The sequence below is a fragment of the Chiloscyllium plagiosum genome, unplaced genomic scaffold (assembly GCF_037043375.1).
Source record: "Chiloscyllium plagiosum isolate Xiang-an unplaced genomic scaffold, Cpla_swu_hap1 HiC_scaffold_38, whole genome shotgun sequence".
In the NCBI taxonomy this organism is placed as follows: domain Eukaryota; kingdom Metazoa; phylum Chordata; class Chondrichthyes; order Orectolobiformes; family Hemiscylliidae; genus Chiloscyllium; species Chiloscyllium plagiosum.
Window position 1 is genome coordinate 85,009,216 of NW_028270176.1, and position 23,345 is coordinate 85,032,560.

Below are 23,345 nucleotides of genomic sequence, written 5' to 3' on the forward strand. Positions count from 1 at the left end.
CCACAACAGAAGTGAGACTCACTGGCCTATAGCTACTAGGGTTATCCCTACTCCCCTTCTTGAACAAGGGAACCAAATTTGCTAGCCTCCAATCTTCTGGCACTACTCCTGTAGACAACGAGGACATAAAAATCAAGGCCAATGGCTCTGCAATCTCCTCCCTTGCTTCCCAGAGAATCCTAGGATAAATGCCATCAGGCCCAGGGGACTTATCTATTTTCACCCTTTCCAGAATTTCCAACACCTCTTCTCTACATACCTCAAAGCCATCCATTCTACTTAATTGTGACTCAGTACTCACATTGACAACAATGTCCTGTTCCTGATTGAATACTGACGAAAAGTATTCATTCAGTGTCTCCCCAATCTCTTCAGCCTCCACACGCAACTTCTCACTACTATACTTGACTGGACCTATTCCTACCCTCGTCATTCTTTTATTCCTGACATACCTATAGAAAGCCTTAGGGTTTTCCCTAATCCTACCAACTAAGAACATTTCATGTCCCCTCCTTGCTGCTCTTAGCTCTCTCTTCAGGTCCTTCCTGGCTACCTTATAACTCTCAATCGCCCCAATTGAACCTTCACGCCTCATCTTTACATAGGCCGCCCTCTTCCATTTAACAAGGGATTCCAATTCCTTATTAAACCACGTCTCCCTCACACGACCCTTTCCTCCCTGCCTGACGGGTACATACTTATCAAGGACACTCAATAGTTGCTCCTTGAACAAGCTCCACATATCAATTACGCCCTTGCCTTGAAGCTTACTTTTCCAAGCCACGCATCCTAAGTCATGCCTCACCGCATCATAATTTCTCTGCCCCCATCTATAACTCTTGCCCTGTAGTGCACACTTATCCCTCTCCATCACTAGAGTAAAAGTCACCGAATTGTGGTCACTGTCCCTAAAGTGCTCACCTACCTCTAATTCTAACACCTGGCCAGGTTCATTACCCAGATCCAAATCCAGTATGGCCTCAGCTCTTGTTGGCCTATCTACATATTGTGTCAGGAAACCCTCCTGCACTCATTGGACAAACACTGACCCATCTAACGAACTTGAGCTATAGCTTTCCCAATCAATCTCAGGAAAGTTAAAGTCCCCCATAACAACCACCCTATCACTTTCACTCTTCTCTTGAATCATCCTCGCAATCCTTTCTTCAATGATTCTAGGACTATTAGGAGGCCTGTAAAAACCTCCTAACAGGCTGAGCTCACTTTTCCTATTCCTAACCTCAGCCCAAACTGCCTCAGATGGCGAGTCTTCATCCATCGTCTTTTCCACAGCTGTAATACTATCTTTGACAAGCAATGCCACACCTCTCCCTCTTTTACCCCCACCTCTGACCCTACTAAAACATTTAAACCCTGGAACCTGCAACAGCCAATCCTGTCACTGTTCTACCCATGTCTCCATAATAGCCACAACATCGAAGTCCCAGGTACCAACCCACGCTGCAAGTTCACCGACCTTATTTCGTACACTTCTTGCATTGAACTATACACACTTCAAGCCACTTTTCTGTTTACAGGCACCCTCCTTTGAAATTGATGCCATGTTCCTAACCTCTCTACACTCCATGTCCTGCACCCTAAAGCTACAGTCTGGGTTCCCATGCCCCTGCAGAGTTAGTTTAAACCCCACCCCCCCAAGAGCACTAGCAAACCTCCCACCAAGGATACTGGTGCCCCTCAGGTTCAGGTGCAGACCATCCTGTTTATAGAAGTCCCACCGTCCCCAGAAAGGTCATGTACAATGAGACAAGAATAAGTATTCATATCATAGTGAAGGAGTGATCACAGTATGGTAGAATTTAGAATACAGTTAGAGAGAAGATAAAATCCAATAACAAGTAGCTGTGCTTCAGCAAGGGAGACGACAATAGAATGAGGGAGCAGATGGCGAAAGTCAGCTCGAAATAAATTCTTCATGATGGGAGAGTTGACAAGCAGTGGACAACTTTCAGAGGAGATTTTTAATTTCCGTGCCAAAAGTATATTTCAGTGAAAAGGAAAGACTCTCAGAAAATGGGTAATCTGTCAATTGTGTCGAAGGAAATAAGGGACGCTATCAAATTGAAAGAGAAGAAATGCGAAGAGGCCAAGAACAGCAGAGACCTAAACGATTGGGAAAAACATTAAAGGTGAACAGAATGCCACAAAATGAACTATAAAGAAAAGTATGATAGAACACGAGAGAAAAAAAAACAAGTACAGAATATAAAGATAGATAGAAGATGGTATATACTATAAATACATAAAATGTAAAAGCATGACTCGAGTAAATATTGGTCCTTCAGAGGATGTGAAGGGTCATTTAGCTATAAGGTATGACGAAATGGCCGAGGCATTGAACAGGTGTTTTGTATCTGTCATCATAGTGGAGGACACTAATAGAATGCTAGTAATTGCCAAAGAGACGAAGGTAGGTAAGGACCTTGGAAACATTCATTATTATGGAAGAGATAGTGTTGCGCAAGATAACGGACCTGAAGGTAAGCAAGTCTCCTCGCCCTGATGGAATGCATCCCAGGGTTCTAGAAGAGGTAGCGGTAAAACTTGTAAATGCAATTGTGGTGATTTGATAGAATATGCTGAACTCCAGGGCAGTCCCACCAGATTCGAAAACAGCAAATGTGACGCCACTGTTTATAAAGTGAGGTAAACAAAATATGGGGAATTACAGACCAGTTAGCTTTTCCTGTGTAGTGATGAAACTGCTTGAGTGTATTATCAAGGAAGAAATAGCAAAGCATTTCGATAGAAAACATCCCATTGCGCAGACGCAGCATGGGTCCATGAAGAACAGGTCATGTTTAACAAGTCTTTTGGAAATCTATGGAGACAATATGAGCAAGGTGAACAATAAGGCCCCAGTGGCTATGGTGTACCTAAATTTCCAAAATTCTTCGACAAGTTGCCGCACAAGAAGCTGCTGCTTAAGGAAAATGTGCAAGACGTTACCGGTCAATTATCGGCATAGACAGAGGATTGCTTGACTAACAGGAAGCAAATTGTGAGTGTAGGTGAGTGATATTCTGGCTGGCAATCAATACCTAGTGGTGTGCCTCAGGGATCCGTGTTGGGGCCACAATTATTCACAATTTATATAGATGATTTGGAGTTGAGGAAAACGTGTAGTGTGTCAAGATTTGCAGAAGACACGAAGATGCGTTTCATAGCAAAGCATGCAGAGGACTGTGAGACTTCGTGCATTAACATAGATACTTTGTGTAAGTGGGTAAAGGTCTGGCAGATGGAATACAAAATGATAAATGTGATATCATCCTTTTTGTTGGGAGTGCCAGCAAAAAGGATTATTACTTGAATGGTAAAACGTTGCAGCATGCTGTTATACAGAGGGACCTGCTTGTCCATGTGCATGAATCACAGATGGTTGGTCTGCAGGTACAGCAATTACTGAGGAAAGCAAATGGAATGTTGCCCTTCATTGTTAAAGGGATTGAGGTTCAAGGCAGGGAGGTTATGTTGCAGCTGTCCAGGGTGCTGGTGAGGCCACACCTGGAGTGCTGCATGCTGTTTTGGTCTCCTTACTTCAGGAAAGGTATACTGGCACTGGACGGGATGCAGAGGTGGTTTGTTCAGTTGATTCCAGAGGTGAGGGGGTTGGTTTAAGAGGTGTGACTTAGCAGACTGGAAGTATATTCATTGGAATTTAGAAGAATGAGGGGATGATCTCATAGAAACATATAAAATTATGCAGGGAGTATATCAGAGAGAAGTAGAGAGGATGTTTCAACTGGCAGGTGAAGCTAGGACAAGAGGGAATGGCCTCAACATTAGAGGGAGTAGATTTAGGATTGAATTGAGAATGAATCTCTTCACCCAGAGGTTTGTAATCTCTGGAATTTCCTGCCCAGTTAATTAGTTGATACTACTTCAGTAAACGTTTTGAAAACAAAGGTAGATACTGTTTGAACAATAAAGTAAATACGGGATACGGTGAGAGCGCGGGAAAGTAGATCAGAGTCCACCAGTAGATCAGTCATGATCTTATTGAACGGCAGAGGACCAGACGGCCTACCCCTGCTCCTGGTTCTTCTGTTCCTCTGTTCTTATGAAAGGGGAGTCGCCAGTTATCCCAGTTTAGCTGCTCTGCTTTGGTTTGTTTGGTCCGATTTTCCACAGTCTGGCTGTTTACTTAAAGCAGGCAGCCAGTTGTGAAGCTACCGGACCCAAAGAAGCAGGTCCATGTTTTCATCCCTCGCTCGGACAACTCTCCTGTTAGAAACTGGGTTTGATCTTGTTTTTTCTTTCCTTTCGGTTTTGCCATGTGATGTTTTTGGGGGATTATATCAAGTACTTGGAACACCATCATTAGGTTGGGATAATCTGTTGGGTTTTCCGATAGATTGAGTTATTCTATATTGTATCCTCTTGTGTTTATGTCTCCCTCAGTAATCTTGGTAAGACATTCTGGTTTGTTTAAAACTAAGTGGTTTGACCAGCTGTATCACTCCTGGAATATCCGCCTTACACTTGCTTAAGCCAACGAGCAAAGGTTGGGTCTGTGCTACTTCTTTGAAATGATTTGAGGAGGTCTGTCCTTGCCTATAACAGTGTGTAACAGCTAGATCTGATATACGGGCATGGGTTGAGAATAGGAGAGCTGGCAGGAAAAAGAGAATCAGCATAAACCGTTCGATATATTTTGGAGTAGAAAGCAATGACTAGCCGGATAATCCAGGAATTGATGTTTGGGCCCCATCTATTCAGAAAGCAGATCAAACATTTGTTCATGGGTATTAAATGTAACCTTTCCAAATCTGCTGATGGTACCAAACTGAGATTGTGAGTGGAAGAGGAGGATATAAAAAAGTTTCAAGGTAATTGAGACAAGTGGACGAAGTTGCAAAATATGTGGCAGATGAAGAACGATGTGGATAGATGCAAAATTGATCATTTTGGTTGGGAAAATAGATGAACAGGCTAGCATTTCTAAAGGAATTAAAGTAAAAAAGTTGCTGCATGAAGATACTAATGTGCATAATTTTGTTGACTTCTTCACCAAACTCCAAGGTCCATGCAGGGCAGTGAGTTCTGAAACCAGAAGTTAATACTGGGTTTGATATTGGCACACTGATCAGTACACATAGACTCACCAAGTGGGGAGCTGTATCATTGAAAAGGATCTCGATCTCCTTGTACGCCAGAAACAGAAAGCAATACTGATGGAACAGAAAGCAGGTAGGAAGTTAAATGATGTGTTGACCTTCATTTCCGGGGGATTTGAGCCCAGGTGTGTCTTCCTGCAGCTACACAGGCCCTTGTTGAGCCCCCATCTCAAACATTGTGCAATATTTTGTGCAGTATTGGTCTCCTTACCTAATAAAGCACAAACCTGACATTGAGGGAGTGCAGTGAAGGACGATCAGACTGATCTCTGGGATGACAGGCTTGTTGTAGGTGCAGAGTTTGAGGCGACTGGGCCTGTATTCCATGGAGTTTAGGAAAATGGGTGGAGATCTTAGTGAAATATATAAAACTCTGACAGGGTGAAACAGATTGTCAGCAGGGATGATAATTCCACTGGCCGGGACGGGCCAGTGTACGGGCCGGGTCACAGTCAAGCCACTCTGCATTGAGATGAGAATAAATGTCTGCACTGGCAGACTGGTAAACCTGGAGAATTATGTCCCACATAAGACTGTGGTAATTAAGGCACTGAATATATATAAGGATATCTGGACACGAAAGGGGTGAAGTCTGAAAGGGGTGAAGTTGCAGCAGGAGGTTGGTGTGGAGATTCAGGATCAGCCATTAATGTATTGAATGGGAGAGCAAAATTGATGTACCAAAGTTCCTACTTCATATCTTTCTGATATATGATCACTTCAAAGTATATACAGTATATAGTATTAGGGAAATGTTAATTGAAGAATTGTTTGGCCAGAACCTAGAATGGGGGAGGCTCAATGTGTTTAAAGGTCGACTCATTTCGCGATGTTTCTTTGTAGTCTGTGGGAAAGCTCTGTTAATATTGCCATAAGCTCTCAGATGTAAGGAAGGAGGTCTCTGCAGTGTCGACAGGACTGTGCTTCCTATTCCCCCCCCCCCCCCCCCCCGATACAGAGGCTGGTGCCGGGTGTTATCTCATTTTTATCCGATTAAGGCCTCGGAGAAGTTTGATATAACGGCCTCGCATGGCCGCTTCATTGAAGAGTTTACCAATTGTCTGTGTGTCTGGAGTCACTTTTTGGCTCAACCAGGAAAGCACGGGAGATTCACTTCCTGAATGTACATTGGGGAAGGAAATCTACGTTGACAATGGACATGCGCTTCAAGATCAATATTACTGGCACCAGATTTTCGATCTCCATATTCTATTAATTATATCTAACTTCCACCAGCTGCCAGAGCATTATTTTGATCTGGATTAGTAATCCACATTTCCACAGCAACACCGTCTCCACATGGGGGCCTATCGGAAGCAGCACTGAGCACGTTATTTCTGTGCTGGTAGACAGCTCTGTCAAAGGAATTCTCACCAATTTGATTATCGTGATGGGACTGAGGGGGTGGTAATTAGTCAGATTATAATTATTCTCCTCTTAGGGTCGGAACACTGTTGTGTAATTTTTCTGCGTTGACAGGGAGATGTCAGAGTTGGAGCTGGAATGAAACAGCTTCCACAGAGACACGGCTTGTGCAGCACAAGTCTTTAGTTCTGTTGCAGGAATGGTGTCAGGGCCCATTCCCTTTTTCGTATCTACTGTGTTCAGCCGTTTCTTCATGTTACGAGCAGCGAATCGAATAGTTTGAAGTCTGGCATCTATTATTCTGTGGGGATCATCCAAGGAACACTTCTGGCTGAGGATGGTGTATACACTGCATCCTTGTCTTCAACACTGATGTGCTGGAAGGTTCCTTTTTTTTCCCGGAATGGTAAAGCAATAGCCAAGTGGTGTTGCTGCTGATGTGTTCCCTCCCACAGTCCAAACATGTGCAGGTTATTGGGCTTGCTAACCCCAATAATGTTCTAGTGACCTGAGTTCGAATCCTATTACAATACATGATGGAATTCAAATCCAATTAATGTTTGGGATTAAGAGTTGAATGATGATCATGAATCAATTGCTGATTGTGGGAGAAATCGATTTGGTTCACTGATGTCCTTTAGGGAAGGAAACTGCCATCCATACCTGCTCTGGCCCACATGTAACGCCAGACACACAGCAATGTCATTGACTCTTAACAGTCCTCCGGGCAATAAATGCTGACCTAGTCAGCGACGCCCTAATCCCAATGAAAGATTAGAATGGGCAAAACGTTACATGTTGTAACTGAATACAATTCTCCTTCTGTCCAACTGTGATCTACAGTACCACATGAATTTCCAGGTTTGAGCTGCAATTTATGCAATGCAATTCAGCTGTCTGTCCCCCAGTCCACACCGAGTCACATTCACCCATCACCCCGTGATCTACCCTCTTGACTGATGTGGTAACACTTCCATTTTAATATTATCATTCCTCTGAATGTCTGTCCATGGTGTCACACCTCTTACTTGTCATGTATCTGAAAACCCCTGAATATTTTCCGTGGGGCAGCACCGTGGCTCAATGGTTAGCGATGCTCCCGCACAGCGCTGGGGACCCAGGTCCTAGTCCATCCTCAGGCAACTGTCTTGCAAATTTTCCCCATGTCTGTGAGAGATGTTTTACGCATGCTCCGATTCCCACCCATAATCCAAAAATGTGCAGGTTATTGACCTTGTTGAACTGCCTATAGTGTTCAGGAATGTGCAGGTTAGGTCCATTAGTCAGGGATAAATATAGGATAGGGAAATGGGTCTGGTTGGTTTAGTCTTCAGAGGATCGGTGTGGATTTGTTGGGCCGAAGGGCCTGTTTCCACACTGTAACGATTCCAATTCTAATATTCATCTGAATCTTTTCCGTCCAGTCGCGCCACTTTCGGTTTTAACATTGTGACTGTTTTTTTTTCTCTGTTTCTCTCCATGGCCTCGATTAAGAACTTTGTGGTGTCAATGATGCCAATGTTATGTAATTTCAGAACCAAAGAATTTGTACATCTTGCGTTATTATTCACTTCCCAATGTATGGTGCTCCATATTGGACAGGGCGTTTGAGCAGCTTTGATACACGACTTTCAAGCTGTTCAAAATTGCTGGAGAAACTCAGCGGGTCTGGCAGCATCGATGGACACAGAGAAACAGAGATAGTATTTCAAGTCCAGCTTGACTCTTGTTCAGAACTGAAAAGGACGTTTTAATCCCTTGATAAAAGTGGACGAGGGATGATGGGAAACAGAGCATGTGGAGGTGCAGTGTCACAGAGGAGGGACTTTTGATTGTGGTGAAAGAGAAACAGATGTAAAGTGGGTGTAAATTAAAGTGTAAATAGGAGAAATGGTTTCTCTCTACTGAGTGCAATATAAACAAGACATAGACAAGGTCATAGTGAAACCAGGAAGCAGAATGTATGTAAAATGGAGAACAGCATAATGGATTCAGACTGTGAAGTTATGGAAATGAATGTTAACTCCTACGGGCTGTAACGTACAATACGTAAAGTGAGGTGTTACTTGAGCTTGGGTTGTGCTTCATTGGAACATTGCAGCAGCTCAGGACTGAAATGTCAGCATGACAGTAAAGACGGGTTTTGAAATGGGTAGCAGTAAGAAGGTCAAGGTTAATCCTCCTGACAGAATGGGAATGTCTCGGTTTGGTCTCACCTGTGCAAAGGAGACTGCATTGTGAGGAGCAATGACAGGAGACTTGATTAAAAGAGTACAAGTGAAATGTTGCTTCACCTGGGAGGTGTGATTTAGTCAGTCTCCGCTGATCGTATGTTCAGCCATTTGCAGAACTTCCCCCGAATGATTGAATAGAACCAGACATCTAAATTGAGGATTCCTGTCTCACATCTGGCCTGAGTCGTGATGTGGAATTGCACCCAGAGGTAGGTCAGTGGGTATACATGGACAGACATTCAAGCAGATATCCCATACTGCTCAGAAATTATTGTTTCTGTTCGAAAAGAAGGACTCGAAAGAAGATGAACCACGCGTGCTTCACAAAGTCTGTCAAGGATACTGTTTAATGACAAATTAACGAGCATTAGAGTGTGCCCAGATTTAAGATATTTATTTCAGGGACCAGACGCAGATGCGAGGCATGAATTTCAATTGTGCTTCTGAAATTACACATTGAAATCCCTGCCATTGCTGCTCCATCCTCTTCCCTGCTTGTCTCCCCTTTCTGATTCCAGGTTCTCCCTCTCCAATTACAGTGCACATTCTCTCACATTATGGGCCCTACCCACTACAACTGAAGTTCTTTGATCAAGTCTACCTTCCATGCAGTAGCATCAAGCTCCGTTTGCCCTGCCACTTTGCCTCTGGTCTCAGTGTGGTTCGGCCTCTCCATTCATGCTATTTTACACCTCCCACTCACACCTCACTCTGGAAAGTTTCTTTCTTGGAGTAAACTTTATTGAAAACACCTCTTCCCCTTTGCACTGATTACTCCAAATTTCAAAACGTATTCTCAGCCTTCATCTCACTGTGCTAAAGACAACTTCGCGCTGACCGTGTGGTATAAAAATTCCCTTTCTTACATAGCTCTGGCCAGAGAAACGTTTTCACTGTAGAGATCATCACCCCCTTTAGCCAAAGGAATTTATTTTCTTGACGTCTTATTGGCACTAATAAGAGTTTCACGCTGCTTTAGTATTGTAACATGAATAAAAACAAATCACAGTATAAAGTTTGGGCTGAGTGTTTTTTAACATTGTTTCAAATTTGCAATGCTTATTAGTGAATGCTTGTTCTTGAAGTTAGTATCAAATGGAATGGATGACGTTGAGAGGTGACATTCTGCTCGTTAATAAAATCATGGTAGACATGGATAGGGTGAATTGCCAAGGTCTTTTCCACACGATAGGGGAGACAACCATATAGCATACAGCTTTAAGGTGAAAAGGGGAAGATTTAACAGGGACAAAACGGCAACCTTTTCACACAGAGGAGGTGTGTGTATGGAATGACCTGCCACATGAGCTGTTAGATGCAATTACAGTGACAACATTTAAAAGACATTTTGGACAAACATATGAATGGGAAGCGTTTAGAGTCATGTGGACAAAATGCAATCAGATGAGACTAGTTTAGTTTGGAAAACATGGTCAGCATGGACAGGTTGGATGAAATGTTTGTGTGAAATATGACTGCATGAATCTAGAAAGCGAGGTAAAAAGCAAGAAATAGACGAAAAAAAATGATGAAAAAAATATGCTGTAAATAAATTGGCAAGATATATAAAGCATCACAAGCATCACAAGTTTGTCTGTGTGTATATAAAAATTTGAAGTTGAGTGTGTGACCTTTGGTAGGAAGAAAGTCAGGAAAGTACATTGAGGACATTCGGAGGGTGTGACTGGGGAAGTGGCTACAGGGAACAGGCAGATAAGTTACACCAGTATTTGACATCAATCGTCACAGGGAAGGCACTGTAAGTAATTCAAAATCATCAAGAAAATGGTAATAGGAGGGTTCTCGAACTGTCTCTAGCAAAAGGTACAAGGATTTTAATAACAGATAACACGAAGGATAGGCAGGTCAGTAATAATTCATAATTGGTTTTTAAAGAAGTGGTTACGGAGTGACTGGTGCCACTGTGTGAAATATTCCATCACTCTCTGGATTACAGGCGTGTTCCAGCGAAACTCGTGAAGCTCCAATATGGCGCCTGTTTTCAAGGATGGAGCGAGACACAAAACAGAAACCATTTACCCCAACCATTATTGTTGGGAATCTGCGACAGTCTGTTTTTAAGGAAGGAATTGCAAGGCATTTAGAAAAGCTTCAGGCAGAGTCCGCATGGTTTTGTGAGAGGGAAACTATATTTTGCCTTGTAAAATCATGCAAAGTTTTTATGGTGATCCCTGAGAATATAACAAGCGGACTTGATAAAGGGGAGCTGGTAAACACGAGGCTTTCCAGAGATTTTCCACAAGGTATCACAAAGTAAAGGTTCTTCCACCAAACAGAAAATCATAGTATGATGGATAACTTGGGATGACGGATGGTTCTCACATAGTAATTGGAGAGTCAGGGTTCATTGATCTTTATGATAAAGGCATATCTACTGGAGTAGCACCAATATCAGTCCAATGGCTTCAGTTATTTACATCTATACTGAGAGCCTGAAGGCTCTCAGGCTCTGTGCAATGCACATTCGAGTTTGAGGATGACACTGCCAACCAAAAGGCAAGCTGTTATTTAATGAAAAGGAGACCCAAGAAAAGAGCAGTACAAAGGGATTGGAGTGTTCCTGCACATGAAACATAAAGTCATCATGCTGATGCAGAAAGTAACTAGATGGGTACATTAAGCGGGTTTCTGGGATGAAAGAGTTGAATTGTTGCGTACATCTAAAATGGTGAGGCAATTATTCATTGTGCTTGAAATGAATGAGCATGACATTACTTAAATGGACAAGGTACAGAGGGGGGCTTGACAACGTATTTGTTGAGAATGTGGTTCCACACCTGGGCAGAGTGTCTCACTCCGGGACATTTATACAGAATAAGATATATCGATTTCAAACTGAGATGTAAAGAAATGTCATCTTTCACAAAATAGTGAATGTCTGGTATTCCTGAACCCAGAGAGTTGTGGAAGGTGGGCCACTGAGTGTATTTACAAAGGGGGTGAATTGGTTTCGAACATATAAGCGAGTTGAGAGATACGAGCGGGTAGCAGGAAAATGGAGTTGAGCCAGCCTGGATTCTACAAGTACATTTTCGAAACAAGGCCTAACCATCGGAGTGACCTCGATCTGCTCCTGTGTAGCAGGTCCGAAGGGCTGAATGGAACATCAGAACACAGGGCTGAGGTACACGAGTGGGCCATTCGGCCCTTTGGCTCTACTCAACCAGTAAAGTAGGTCATGGTTCATCTCACTGTGCTCTCAGCTGCACCTTTCTCTCCGTGCACCATTATCCTTGATGCACCTGTCTATGGAAAATCAGATGAAGCCAGCCTCGATATAATATAAAGATTCAGCCATCACAAACTTCTGGGAAAGAGAATTCCCACTTGAACAAATGCCCACTTTGTTAATTCTCCTCACTCCGGTTCTGACTGTGGTTGCGGGGTGCAACTGTTACCTTTTTTAGTACCTCTCCTCCACAGTTTGCAACAAATTTAAATGTCACCAGGTTGGAGATATGGCCGATGACAAAGGTCTCAGACTGGGTCAGGTTCAGTGATAGGAACAAGTCAGGCAGAGTTCTTTAGTCAGCCACATATAACTAATAGAAATAACGGAGCAGCATGGTGGATCTGTGGTTAGCACTGCTCCTCATATCACAAAGGAGCTGGGTTCAATTGCAACCATCAATTCTCACCGTATCTGTGTGTGTTTCCTCCCGGTGATCCACTTTCCTCCCACAATCAAAAGATGTGCAGGTTTGAGTTAATTGGATATGCTCAATTGACAATCGTGCTCAGGGATATGTAGGTTAGCTGATTTAGCCATGGAAAATGCAGGATTACATGGTTATGGTAGGGGGATAGGTCTGGGTGGGATGCCACTCAATGGACAGAATGTCCTGCTTCCACACTGTAGACGTTCTATGACAATGACATGTTTGGATTAGACAAACACCCAGTGGGTATCTATCTGATCCATGCTCCTCAAGGTCTTGCATATTTCAATAAGACCATCGCTTATTCCAAGAATAATCTATTAAAGCCTCCATAATATAAGCCCTTCATTTCTGGAATACGTGAAATGAAACATCTCTGAACTGCTTCCAGTGTAATTATATTTTTCTCAGGTAAGGAGACAAAATAACAACCTCATACCCCAGATGATGTTTCTCACTGTTGTGAGATTTTGGAAATCTCTTCCAGCAGAGCATTGGAGGCAGAAATATTGAATATTTTTGAGGTACAGTTAGAAGGTTCGTGGATAACAATGGAGTCACGGATTATTGGGCAGGAATGTGCAGTGTGGGGGGAAATCAGGCAGTATTACAAAATGGCACTGATCCAAAACACCCAGGAAGATAATGCAAAACAAATGGTAAGGTAGAAAAATAAAATAAATGCAAAAGTGATAGAATAGAGTTTCAAAGGACAATGGGGTTGCTCTGTCATGAGTGAGAGACCACTCGTGGTGGTTTCACCTGACAGTCAGCACACCTAAGGTGTTGGGGTGAGGTTGAGAGAGCTTCCACTTCATGGTAATCTCTGTCGGTGTGGAAAATTGAACCTACGCTGGTGTCCTCCCTCTGCATCACAAACCAGCCATCCAACCAAATGAGTGGGAGACTGTGTAACTGTTACCGACAGAAACAGCCACAGGCAAAGGACAATAGAAACTTTCAAAGCAATGGAAAAAGGTACAATTCAGATAACAGTCAAGATAACGGCTGAGGATAAAAATGTTCTCGGCTAGAAATTGTATTTTATAACGAGACAAGTGTTTGGAAGCTGTTTTTGGTTGAATAAAATAAGGTGAGACAAGTGAAATAACCAGAATACTAATTATTATTGCTTACCGATAACCATAAAATAAGTGTAGATTTTGGTCAGTCTGTGTAAAATGAGCTTACCATTACATAAAAATATACAACTGATGGAATATATTGTTTGGAGTGTCCGTCCCCGTGGGAAATGCCCTCGAACAGGCGCTTGAAGAAAACCTGTGTGTCGTCTGGTCAGTGACAGGAACCCAGGGGGTTGAAAAACTGAAAGTTCCTGCACATGGAGCTGAGTAAACCATCAAATAAGCCGCAATCTTATTATATGCTAGAGCACAGTTGAAGGGTTGATTGGCCTCTTGATGTATTTTAATTGTAGGTGGTTTGAATAACACACATCTCTGCTCCTTCCCTTTATATGATACATACTGGTGCATTGACATTTTCCTGAAAACGGAAATTACTTGGAACATTTTCTGGAACATCCAATAATCGCCATTCTTCAGAATATTCTATCACCGTGTGAAGGTATTGGAAAGACAAGCGAGAAAGAGAGAAAGAGGAATGGCGCTGTGTGCAGCAGTGAGAGTGATGCAGAATGAGCCTAGTTCAGATAGGTGCTACAACAGATATACAGTGTTTATAGTGTGGGGGTAAAGTGGCGAGAGAGAGAGAGAGAGAGAGAGAAGGTGCTGCATGCAGCAGTGAGAGTGGTGGTGCATGAGCCTTGTTCGGGGGTAGGTGCTGTAACATATTTCAATGAGTTGCGGGAGCAGAGAGAAGATGGTGGCCCTTATCCTGGCAGAATGGGGAAGGTTATTGATGCCTGTCCTGTATTGTTGGACATTACGTCAGACCGCAAATCCTGCACTGATCTGGGCGGTGAGCTGCCACCACTGCACAGGGCAGCTGCAAACTGAGAAAGCTCAACCGTTTGCCAATTGGCCTTTTAAAGATGGTACCAGTGCCAGGGATCACAGAATATCCATGTGATGGATCCAAGCGATGGTGTTTACCTTCAGCCATGAAGGGTGGGAGAAATAGGCTGGCATTGAATGATAGGTACACCGTAGGGTGGGGTGGGTAGTTAATGAGGTGAGTTCGATAAGATAGCACCAGGAATCTAACTCAGCCTCGTACAGATAATCCCTCAGTCACACTCAATGAAAATGGGCCTGAGATAAATTATTGTTAGTTTCTGCCCAATGAGTTGAAGAATCTGCTGACTCCACTCCCAGTTACAAAGCGGAAGAACAAATGCTCACCAAAAAATGTCCATCATCAGAACTCACGCCAATATCCCATTCGCCCATTATTCCTGGGAATACTGGCTCACGTTGCCGGCTGCTGTCAAAATAGCTTCATTTTAGCATTCTGAAACCTGTGATCTTCCATGAAATTGCCTCTCAATCTCCCTTTCAATTTTTTCCCCAAAATTATTTTGTTTGTTGATATTTAAACTGATACCCCCGCCATCTCTCTCTGGCAGTGATGTTCACACCCACAGCACCCCCTTGTCATGACACAATGGACATATGGGGCTGTAAATGGATGGGAGCTACATATCCTGTCACTTCCAGCATGGGCTGCAATTTGTTTTCACTATGGGCAGAGATCTAACACATTGTTTCTGAGCAATGTACTGGAGTGGTGAAAACAGCTGCTTTGACAGTAACTGCTCCAGGTTTACAGATCCATTCACTGCACAGCTCCCCATACTGATAAGACGCCTTGTCCACGTCTATAGAGCAAGACACTGGTGTGGGCTGCATATCACCCCATGCTGGACAGAACGTTTCGTCAGTGTTTCTGAATCAATACATCGGTGTGTACTGTACTGCTCCACGTGTTGGACAGATAGCTCGTGGACTGGAATGACCTGTGCTATATTCCATCCTGGACTGATTGCTGGGTTGTACTGATCCTGTTCTGCACAGTGCTCCATGTTGAGCAGATATCTCATCTGGGCTTATACGGTCTGGGCTGGATCTGTGAGGTGGATTAACTCTGCGATATAATTCCTGATAGAGCTATCACTCCTCCAGCAGGGCGCATTCTGCTGTTAAACCTTGTGTTTCTGCAACATGTTGTTCATTAAGTTATTAGCTAATTAAAACGTGAATATCTGTCCTTTTTGTTATGGAACTGAGCAGGCACATCTCAAAATGTATGATGAAGGTAGTCTTGAATGGGACTTTTTCTTATTTTAAAGATAAATGTGAGATGCTGTGTTTAAGGTACAATTCGCTTTGTGAAAATATTAGACATTAAGCAAAACACAATTCATTCAACCACTGTCAACAAAACACAAAACGGCAGAATAATTGATTGTTTACCTACTAAACAACAGCTGTTCCAATATGGTCACATCTTATAAACACACACTTGTCAAACAAAAAATTGAGGAAACAGATAGTCTCACCTGCAGTTCTCCAATGCAGGAGGAAAGAACATCAAAAAGACAATTCTGAGAGAAATATCAGAGAGAGTATAGCAGCTGGGAGAGATTTCTCGCCTTCCAATCCTGCTGACACCCTAGCAATAACTAGGTAAAGGTAAAACGAAGAATCTTGGTTCTGTGACAGCTTGACCGTCACTCCGCAGGACCAGCCGCAGCAGCAAGGACCGCGAGGAATGGACTGTAATTACACTGTTTATGGAACTGTAGGACCCGCTCAGAAATGCCTACCCCCACCTAAGCCGTTAAATGATGGTAAGATACATATCAAAGTTAGACATAAATAAATAAAACGAAAGGATGCAGCAGGCCTGGTTATCAGACACAGCCGGCCTTGGGAGCCCAGCAATTCCGACCCTGCCAAAACATCGTAGGATCATCGAGCTAGTGAATAGAAAGCATCATCTCTCTGTCTCACCCCTAACTTTACAATTGGAGATGCTGTTATTAGCCCAATATTCAGCGATGTCAACATTCCAACCAGACCAAGTATTATTGTGACTTATAAGGATTGTAGTGAAAGGGTTAACTGGAGCTGTTTGTACATTGACTGTGATTGATGTCAGTCTCCATGGATACTAACTGGGTCATTGAAGAGTTTCCCTCTTCCATTAGTAAGGGGTTTCCTTCAACCTGTTATTCCATATTATCAGCGGCAGCGTAATCCTCAAGATGATTGGGGTCAGCAGATGCATTGAGAGGGAGAGGAAGGGAATCTTAGAATAATAGACGGGAGTGTTCCATCAATGGATCAGAATCTGAGAGCATGAGAGTCGAATGTTCCAACAATGGACAGTAGTTTATCCTTGGGTCTATACTTGCATTCTCGGGATTGGGCATGGTTAGAGTTGCGGATACGACCCATCCTAATGATTATTCAGGCAGGGTTACTATCCTATACTCGCTATTATTATTGTCCCTGGAAAGCCTATTTCTGTCAATTCTATGAGCGATGGTTATGGTTATTGCTATTTCTGTTACTTATATTTAACAAATACAAAACATGTTATCTTCAGTTTCAGTCACAAATTTCACTTCATTTCTATCAATTTCCGAATCTTCACTCATAAACATCTCAGAAGGAACAAGACTGTTCAGACACGCGTTTTCCTTTTACCCTGAACTGTTCTATGTCTCTATATTCTCTCTGTTTCCAACCCTGCCTACACCCACCATTATAATATCGCCAGTCTCCAGCTCTGCCTCAGTGCTGTTCCAAAATAAGCCATCATCTGCCCCCTTGTTAACTTCAGATTTTACGGCTCCAGTTCTTTTCTGACCACTCTTCCAGGTACAAATATTTTGACTACAAGTTGTGCTTGTCTCTCCAGTTATTTCATAATAGGAACCTCATATCAGAATAATAATATCACTAGCCGTGTTATGACTCTCAAGGCATTGTTTCAAATTCTACCAGAACCAATGATAGAACTTAAATTCAAGTGGCAACAATTGGCAAGAAACCTCATTTTACAAACACCAACCATGAAACATCAGGATTTCTTTTATTATTTCACGAATAGCCTTTGGTAAAGAAACCAAGCGTGACAACAAAGGGTTGGCTCCATATTGTCTTGACAAATGGTCTCGCAGTCAACGGCAATTAGTGATGGAAGACAAATGCTGCCCTTGCCAGTGATGCTGACATCTCATGAAACAACAGAATTAAAGGTGAAATAAACGAAGGAACTGTGGATGGTGGAGATTTGAAATAAAATTCCCCAGCGTCTGAAAATATTGGAGAATCTCAGCAAGTATGGCAGCCTCTGTCAGGAGAAAAACAGATAAAGTTTCAAATCTAGTGACCCTATATCACAACTGAAAGCAACTGGGAAGTAATGTTATTTATATCAGAGATGGTCGGATGTGTGAGGGGAAGGTTAGTTGAATGGATGGAGGAATGCCAAGCGAGAAAGAGAGAGAGAGAGAGAGAAAGAAAGAGAGAGAGAGAGAGAGAGAAATGAAAAGCAAACATAGGAACTGCTGCTGATGAACCAGAAGGAAAATAACATGAGAGCTTACTCTAAAATTTCCCCTTTTCCCATATTTCTGAATATCATGTGAATTTAGATGTGTCCCTGTTTACATTGAGTTATATTCCCTCTGTCTTTCTTCTCTGAGTGTAATGATCAACTCAATCGGCAATACTGGTGCCGCCCTTATAGTTGCTGAGAGACAAAGAAACGGAATGCCACATTGTCAACCGATGTTTTTTTGGAGAAAGGAACTTTAACTGTAGGGCAGTGCAGAGATGTAACTGTTTTATTCTGCTAACAACAGAAACATTTTCAACAATGGTTGGGATTGTTGATCCTCGTGTGTGAGGATTTGACTTGCGCCAGTAATTGCAGAGTAAAGAGACGTTCTGTGGATGCTTTTCACGGGTTTGTGTTATCAGCTGCTGCGTCTATTCAGGGATATCCAAGGGTATGGTGACCCAACTCTGGACGAGATATGAGCACTGCATTTACAGAGTGTTCTGGGTCCATGGTAAACACATAGAATCGTGGCTGCACAGAAGAGAAACTGTGGACACAGGGAGGGCCAGGACACTGCATGTTCCTACCAGGAATTTCTAGGAACATTTGTCTAAGCTGGACCAATTCCAAGTGTAAAATGTGAAACCAGCGTCTTTCAAAAATGAGGTGGTGACTGAGCTGTGTCTCCTCCTTCATACTCACACCAGGGACAGGACTGTGTTGACACTCACCACGAAGTGAACTTGATTGATTCTGGAACTTTCCAGGCAGAGTGGATGACATATCCAACACCATGAAGTGTATTGGATTGAGTCTGCAACTTTCCAGGCAGGAGTGAGCGACATGTCCGGAGTGCAGTCCTCCGATATATCACAAGCTGATAGGAGCCACCTGCCTACTGAGAGGAATACATTGGTTCTGTCCCCTTTCCTTGAGGTGGTACATTTCAAGACTAGGGGGTAATTTTAAGATGACAGGAGAAAGGTTTACAGAAGACATAGTGTCATAAAGCTACCCAGCTCTACCCAACTTGTCCCTGCCAAACAGATGTCCTACATTAATGTAGTTCCATTTGCCAGCATTTTGCCCATATCCCCCTAAACACTTAATTCATGTGCCCGTCCAGCTGCCTTTTAAATGTTGTAATTGTCCCAGCCTGCACAACGTCTTCTGGCAGCTCGTTACATATACAGCACCCTCTCATTTAAAACGTTGCCCCTTAGATCCCTTTTAAGTCTTTCCCCACTGACCTTCAACCTATGTCCTCTAAATGTGGAGCGTGCTACCCCGGGGAAAAGACATTGGCTATTGACACTATCCATTCTACTTGAGAGTATATAAACCTCAATGATTACTTTTCAACCGCAGATGCTCCAGAAAAAAAAACCCTGGCATATTCAGCTTCTCCATAAATCTCAAAACATCCAACCCTGGATATTTGTAAATCTTTTCTAAATCTTTTCAGGTTTCAAACATGCTTCCTCGAAGAGCGAAACCGTAATTGTATGAAGTATTCAATAGTGACCTAACCAATGTCCTGCACAGCCACAATATAACCTTCCAACTCCTACAGAAAATGCACTGACCAACAACGACAAGCATATCAAACACCTTCTTCAATATCCTATATACCTGCAACACCACTTTCAAACTACTATGAACCTGCTCTCCAAGGTCACTTTGTTTAGCAACACTCCCCAGGCACTTAACATTAAATGTATAAGCTAAGCCTTGATTTTACCTTCCAAAATGTAGCAATTCACATTTATCGAAATTAAATTCATCTGCAACTCCTCAGACCATTGGTCCATCTGATCAAGATCCCGTTATAATCTGAGGTAATCATTTTCTCTGTACTCTGCAACTTCAATTTTGGTGTCAAATATGAACTTAATAACCATACCTCCAGTGTTCACATCCAAATCAATTACGTAAATGATGAACAGCAGTGGAACCATCACCAAACTTTGTGGCACACCACTGGACACGGGCCTCCAGTCTGAAAAAAACCCTCCATCACGACGCTCTGTCTTCTATCTTTGAGGAGAAAGTGAGGTCTGCAGATGCTGGAGATCAGGGATGGAAATGTGTTGCTGGAAAAGCACAGCAGGTCAGGCAGCATCTAGGGAACAGGAGAATCGACCTTTCGGGCATTAGCCCTTCTTCAGGAATGAGGAAAGTTGGTCCAGCAGGCTAAGATAAAAGATAGGGAGGAGGGACTTGGGGGAGGGGCGTCGGAAATGTGATAGGTGGAAAGAGGTCAAGGTGAGGGTGATAGGTCAGACTGGGGTGGGGGCGGAGAGGTCGGGAAGAAGATTGCAGGTTAGGAAGGCAGTGCTGAATTTGATGGATTTGACTGAGACAGGCTGGGGGGAGGGGAAATGAGGAAATTGGTGAAATCCGAGTTCATCCCTTGTGGTTGGAGGGTTCCTAGCCGGAATATGAGGCGTTCTTCCTCCAACCGTCGTTTCGCTGTGGTCTGACGATGGAGGAGTCCAAAGACCTGCATATCCTTGGTGGAACGGGAGGGGGAATTGAAATGTTGAGCTACAGGGTGGTTGGGTTGGTTGGTCCGGGTGTCCCAGAAGTGTTCTCTGAAACGCTCCGCAAGTAGGCGGCCTGTCTCCCCAATATAGAGGAGGCCACATCGGGTGCAAAGGATGCAATAGATGATATGTGTGGAGGCACAGGTGAATCTGTGGCGGATATGGAAGTTTCCTTTGGGGCGTTGGAGGGAGGTGAGGGGGGAGGTGTGGACGCAAGTCTTGCACCTCCTGCGGTTGCAGGGGAAGGTGCTGGGAGTGGAGGTTGGGTTGGTAGGGGGTGTGGATCTGACGAGGGAGTCACGGAGGGAGTGGTCTTTACGGAAGACGAGGGAGTCACGGAGGGAGCATCTACATCTACTACAAACCGACCGACTCCCACAGCTACCTGGACTACACCTCCTCCCATCCTGCCCCCTGTAAAAACGTCATCCCATTCTCCCAATTCCTTCGACTCCGCCGCATCTGCTCCCAGGAGGACCAGTTCCAAAAACGCACATCCCAGATGGCCTCCTTCTTCAAGGACCGCAATTCCCCCCCCCCCCCGACGTGGTCGACGATGCCCTCCACCGCATCTCTTCCATTTCCCGATCCTCCGCCCTTGAACCCCGCCCCTCCAACCGCCACCAGGACAGAACCCCACTGGTCCTCACCTACCACCCCACTAACCTCCATGTACAGCGCATCATCCGCCGTCATTTCCGCCACCTCCAAACAGACCCCACCACCAAGGATATATATCCCTCCCCTCCCCTATCAGCATTGTCTTCGTGGGTGGGAAGTGTGGCTGTCAGTGTGTTTGTGTGTGTCGTTACGTGTGTCTGTCTGTCTGTGTCTGAGTCTGTCTGTGTATTTGTTTCTGTGTCTGTGTGTGTGCGTGCATGTGTCTGTCTTGAAAGAGTGTGGTGCTGAAGAAGCGCAACTTTTCAAGCAGCATCCAAGGAGCAGGAGAGTCGAAATATCGAGCATAATCCCTTTATTAGGAATGAGGCTTGTGGGTCAAGGGGTCTGAAGGATAAATGGAAGGGGGTGGTGCTGGGGAAAGTAGCTGGGAAGGCGGTGGTGCTGGGTGGGGTGGGCGAAAGTAGCTGGGAAGGCGATTGTTAAATGAAGGTGGGCTGAAAGTGATAGTTTAGAGTGGAATGTGGAGTGAGTAGGTGGGAAGGAAGAAAACCAAGTTGTACAGTCCAAGAAGGAGGGGCCCAGATGTAGGGTTGGATCTGGAATAAGGTAGGGGGAGGCGAAATGACAAAACTGGTGACATCTGTGGTTGTGTGTGTTTTGTCTGTGCCTGTATGCGTGTGTCGGTCTGCGTGTGTACGTCTCTGTGTGTCTGTTTGTGCTCATACATATTTCTCTGCATCTGGGCATGTGTGTGTATCTGGGTGTGGAGTGGCTGTGCGTAAGTGTGTGTGTATGTGTGTCTGTGTTGGAAGAGTGTAATGCTGAAAAAGACCAACCGTTCAGGCAGCATCCAAGGGGCACTGACGGGGTGGAGTGGCTTTTCACATTTCAGCAAGTTGAGGGAAGCAAGGGTTTAGCAGAAAGTGGAGTTGGAGCGCTGGATTAGATCAGCCATGCACTTATTGAAAGACAGTGCAGGCTTGAGGGGCCGAATATCCTTTCCTGCTCCCATTTCTTATGTTCTCATGTTATTCTTTTGGAAAGTGACTGATTATTTTCCTAGAAGTTGTGTTGTACAATGTTGCATTCAAGGAGAGCAAAAGATTTTTTGAGTTAACCTTGGGTGGGGTATGGGAGCTGTATTCCCAGCGAACCTGGTTTTGACCTTTATCTCGAGCAGAAGTTATAGAGAGGGGAAGCCTGGAAAGATGGATTGGGGGTGGCGGTTCACTTCCTGACCCAGCCTGGATTTTCCAAGTACATTTCCGAAACTACACTGAACAATCGGAGTGGCCTCGATCTGCCCTTGTGTAGCAGGTCCAAAGGGCTGAATGGAACATCAGAACACAGGGCTGAGGGACACGAGCGTTTGCGTGTATGTCAGTCGGCGTATGTACGTCTCTGTGTATCTGTTTGTGCATCTGTGTCACTCTGCATCTATGTGTCTGTGTATTTGTGTGGTTGTGTCTGTGTGGGTGTGGGGTTTCTCTGAGCATGTAGGTGTGTCTGTGTGCAGCTGTATGTGTGCCTGCGTGTGTGTTTGTTTCTGAGAGTGTTTGTCCATAGATGCATGTATCTGTTTTTGACTCAATCTGTGTGTGTGTGTGTCTGTGTGTGCCTGTTTCTGTGAGTGTGTTTGTGTGTGTGTGTGTGTGTGTGTGTGTGTGCCTGTGTATGTGTGTGTTTGTGTATGCGTGTCTGTTTGTGAGCTTGTGTGTGTGTGCCTATGTGTCGGTGTGTGTCTGTGTATCTGTGTATGTGTGTTTGTGTGTGCCTGTCTGTCTGTGTTTGGATGTTGCTGTGAGCTGCTACCCTCCCTCTGTCCCTCCCAAACTGAATCCCTGATGATTATCACTCTCCACTCCCACGTGTACAGTTGTATAGGGAGGCCAGCAGAGACTGACAGCAACAGAAAGCTCAGCCAGTCTCACAGCATCTGTGGACAAAAGTGAATGGACCCTTCATCGGATCTCGTATCTGGGGGATACTACATCACTGTAAGCACCATAGAGACTGCAGACTCACCTCACACTGATGCACACAGATAGATACACACTGATGCCGAGTCAAAGAGACACTCACTAATACACAGAAACACACAGGGACATGGAGTGCCTGTCAGTAGTTCTCTTGCTCCATGGTAGCCGTGTCAATATTTCAATTATTCTATCTGGTGTTTGCCAGTATTTAGGTCTATCCTCAGGGCGTGTGTTAGTATTGCACTTGTTCACAATAGTGAGTGAGTCAGTATTTCTGTGTGGA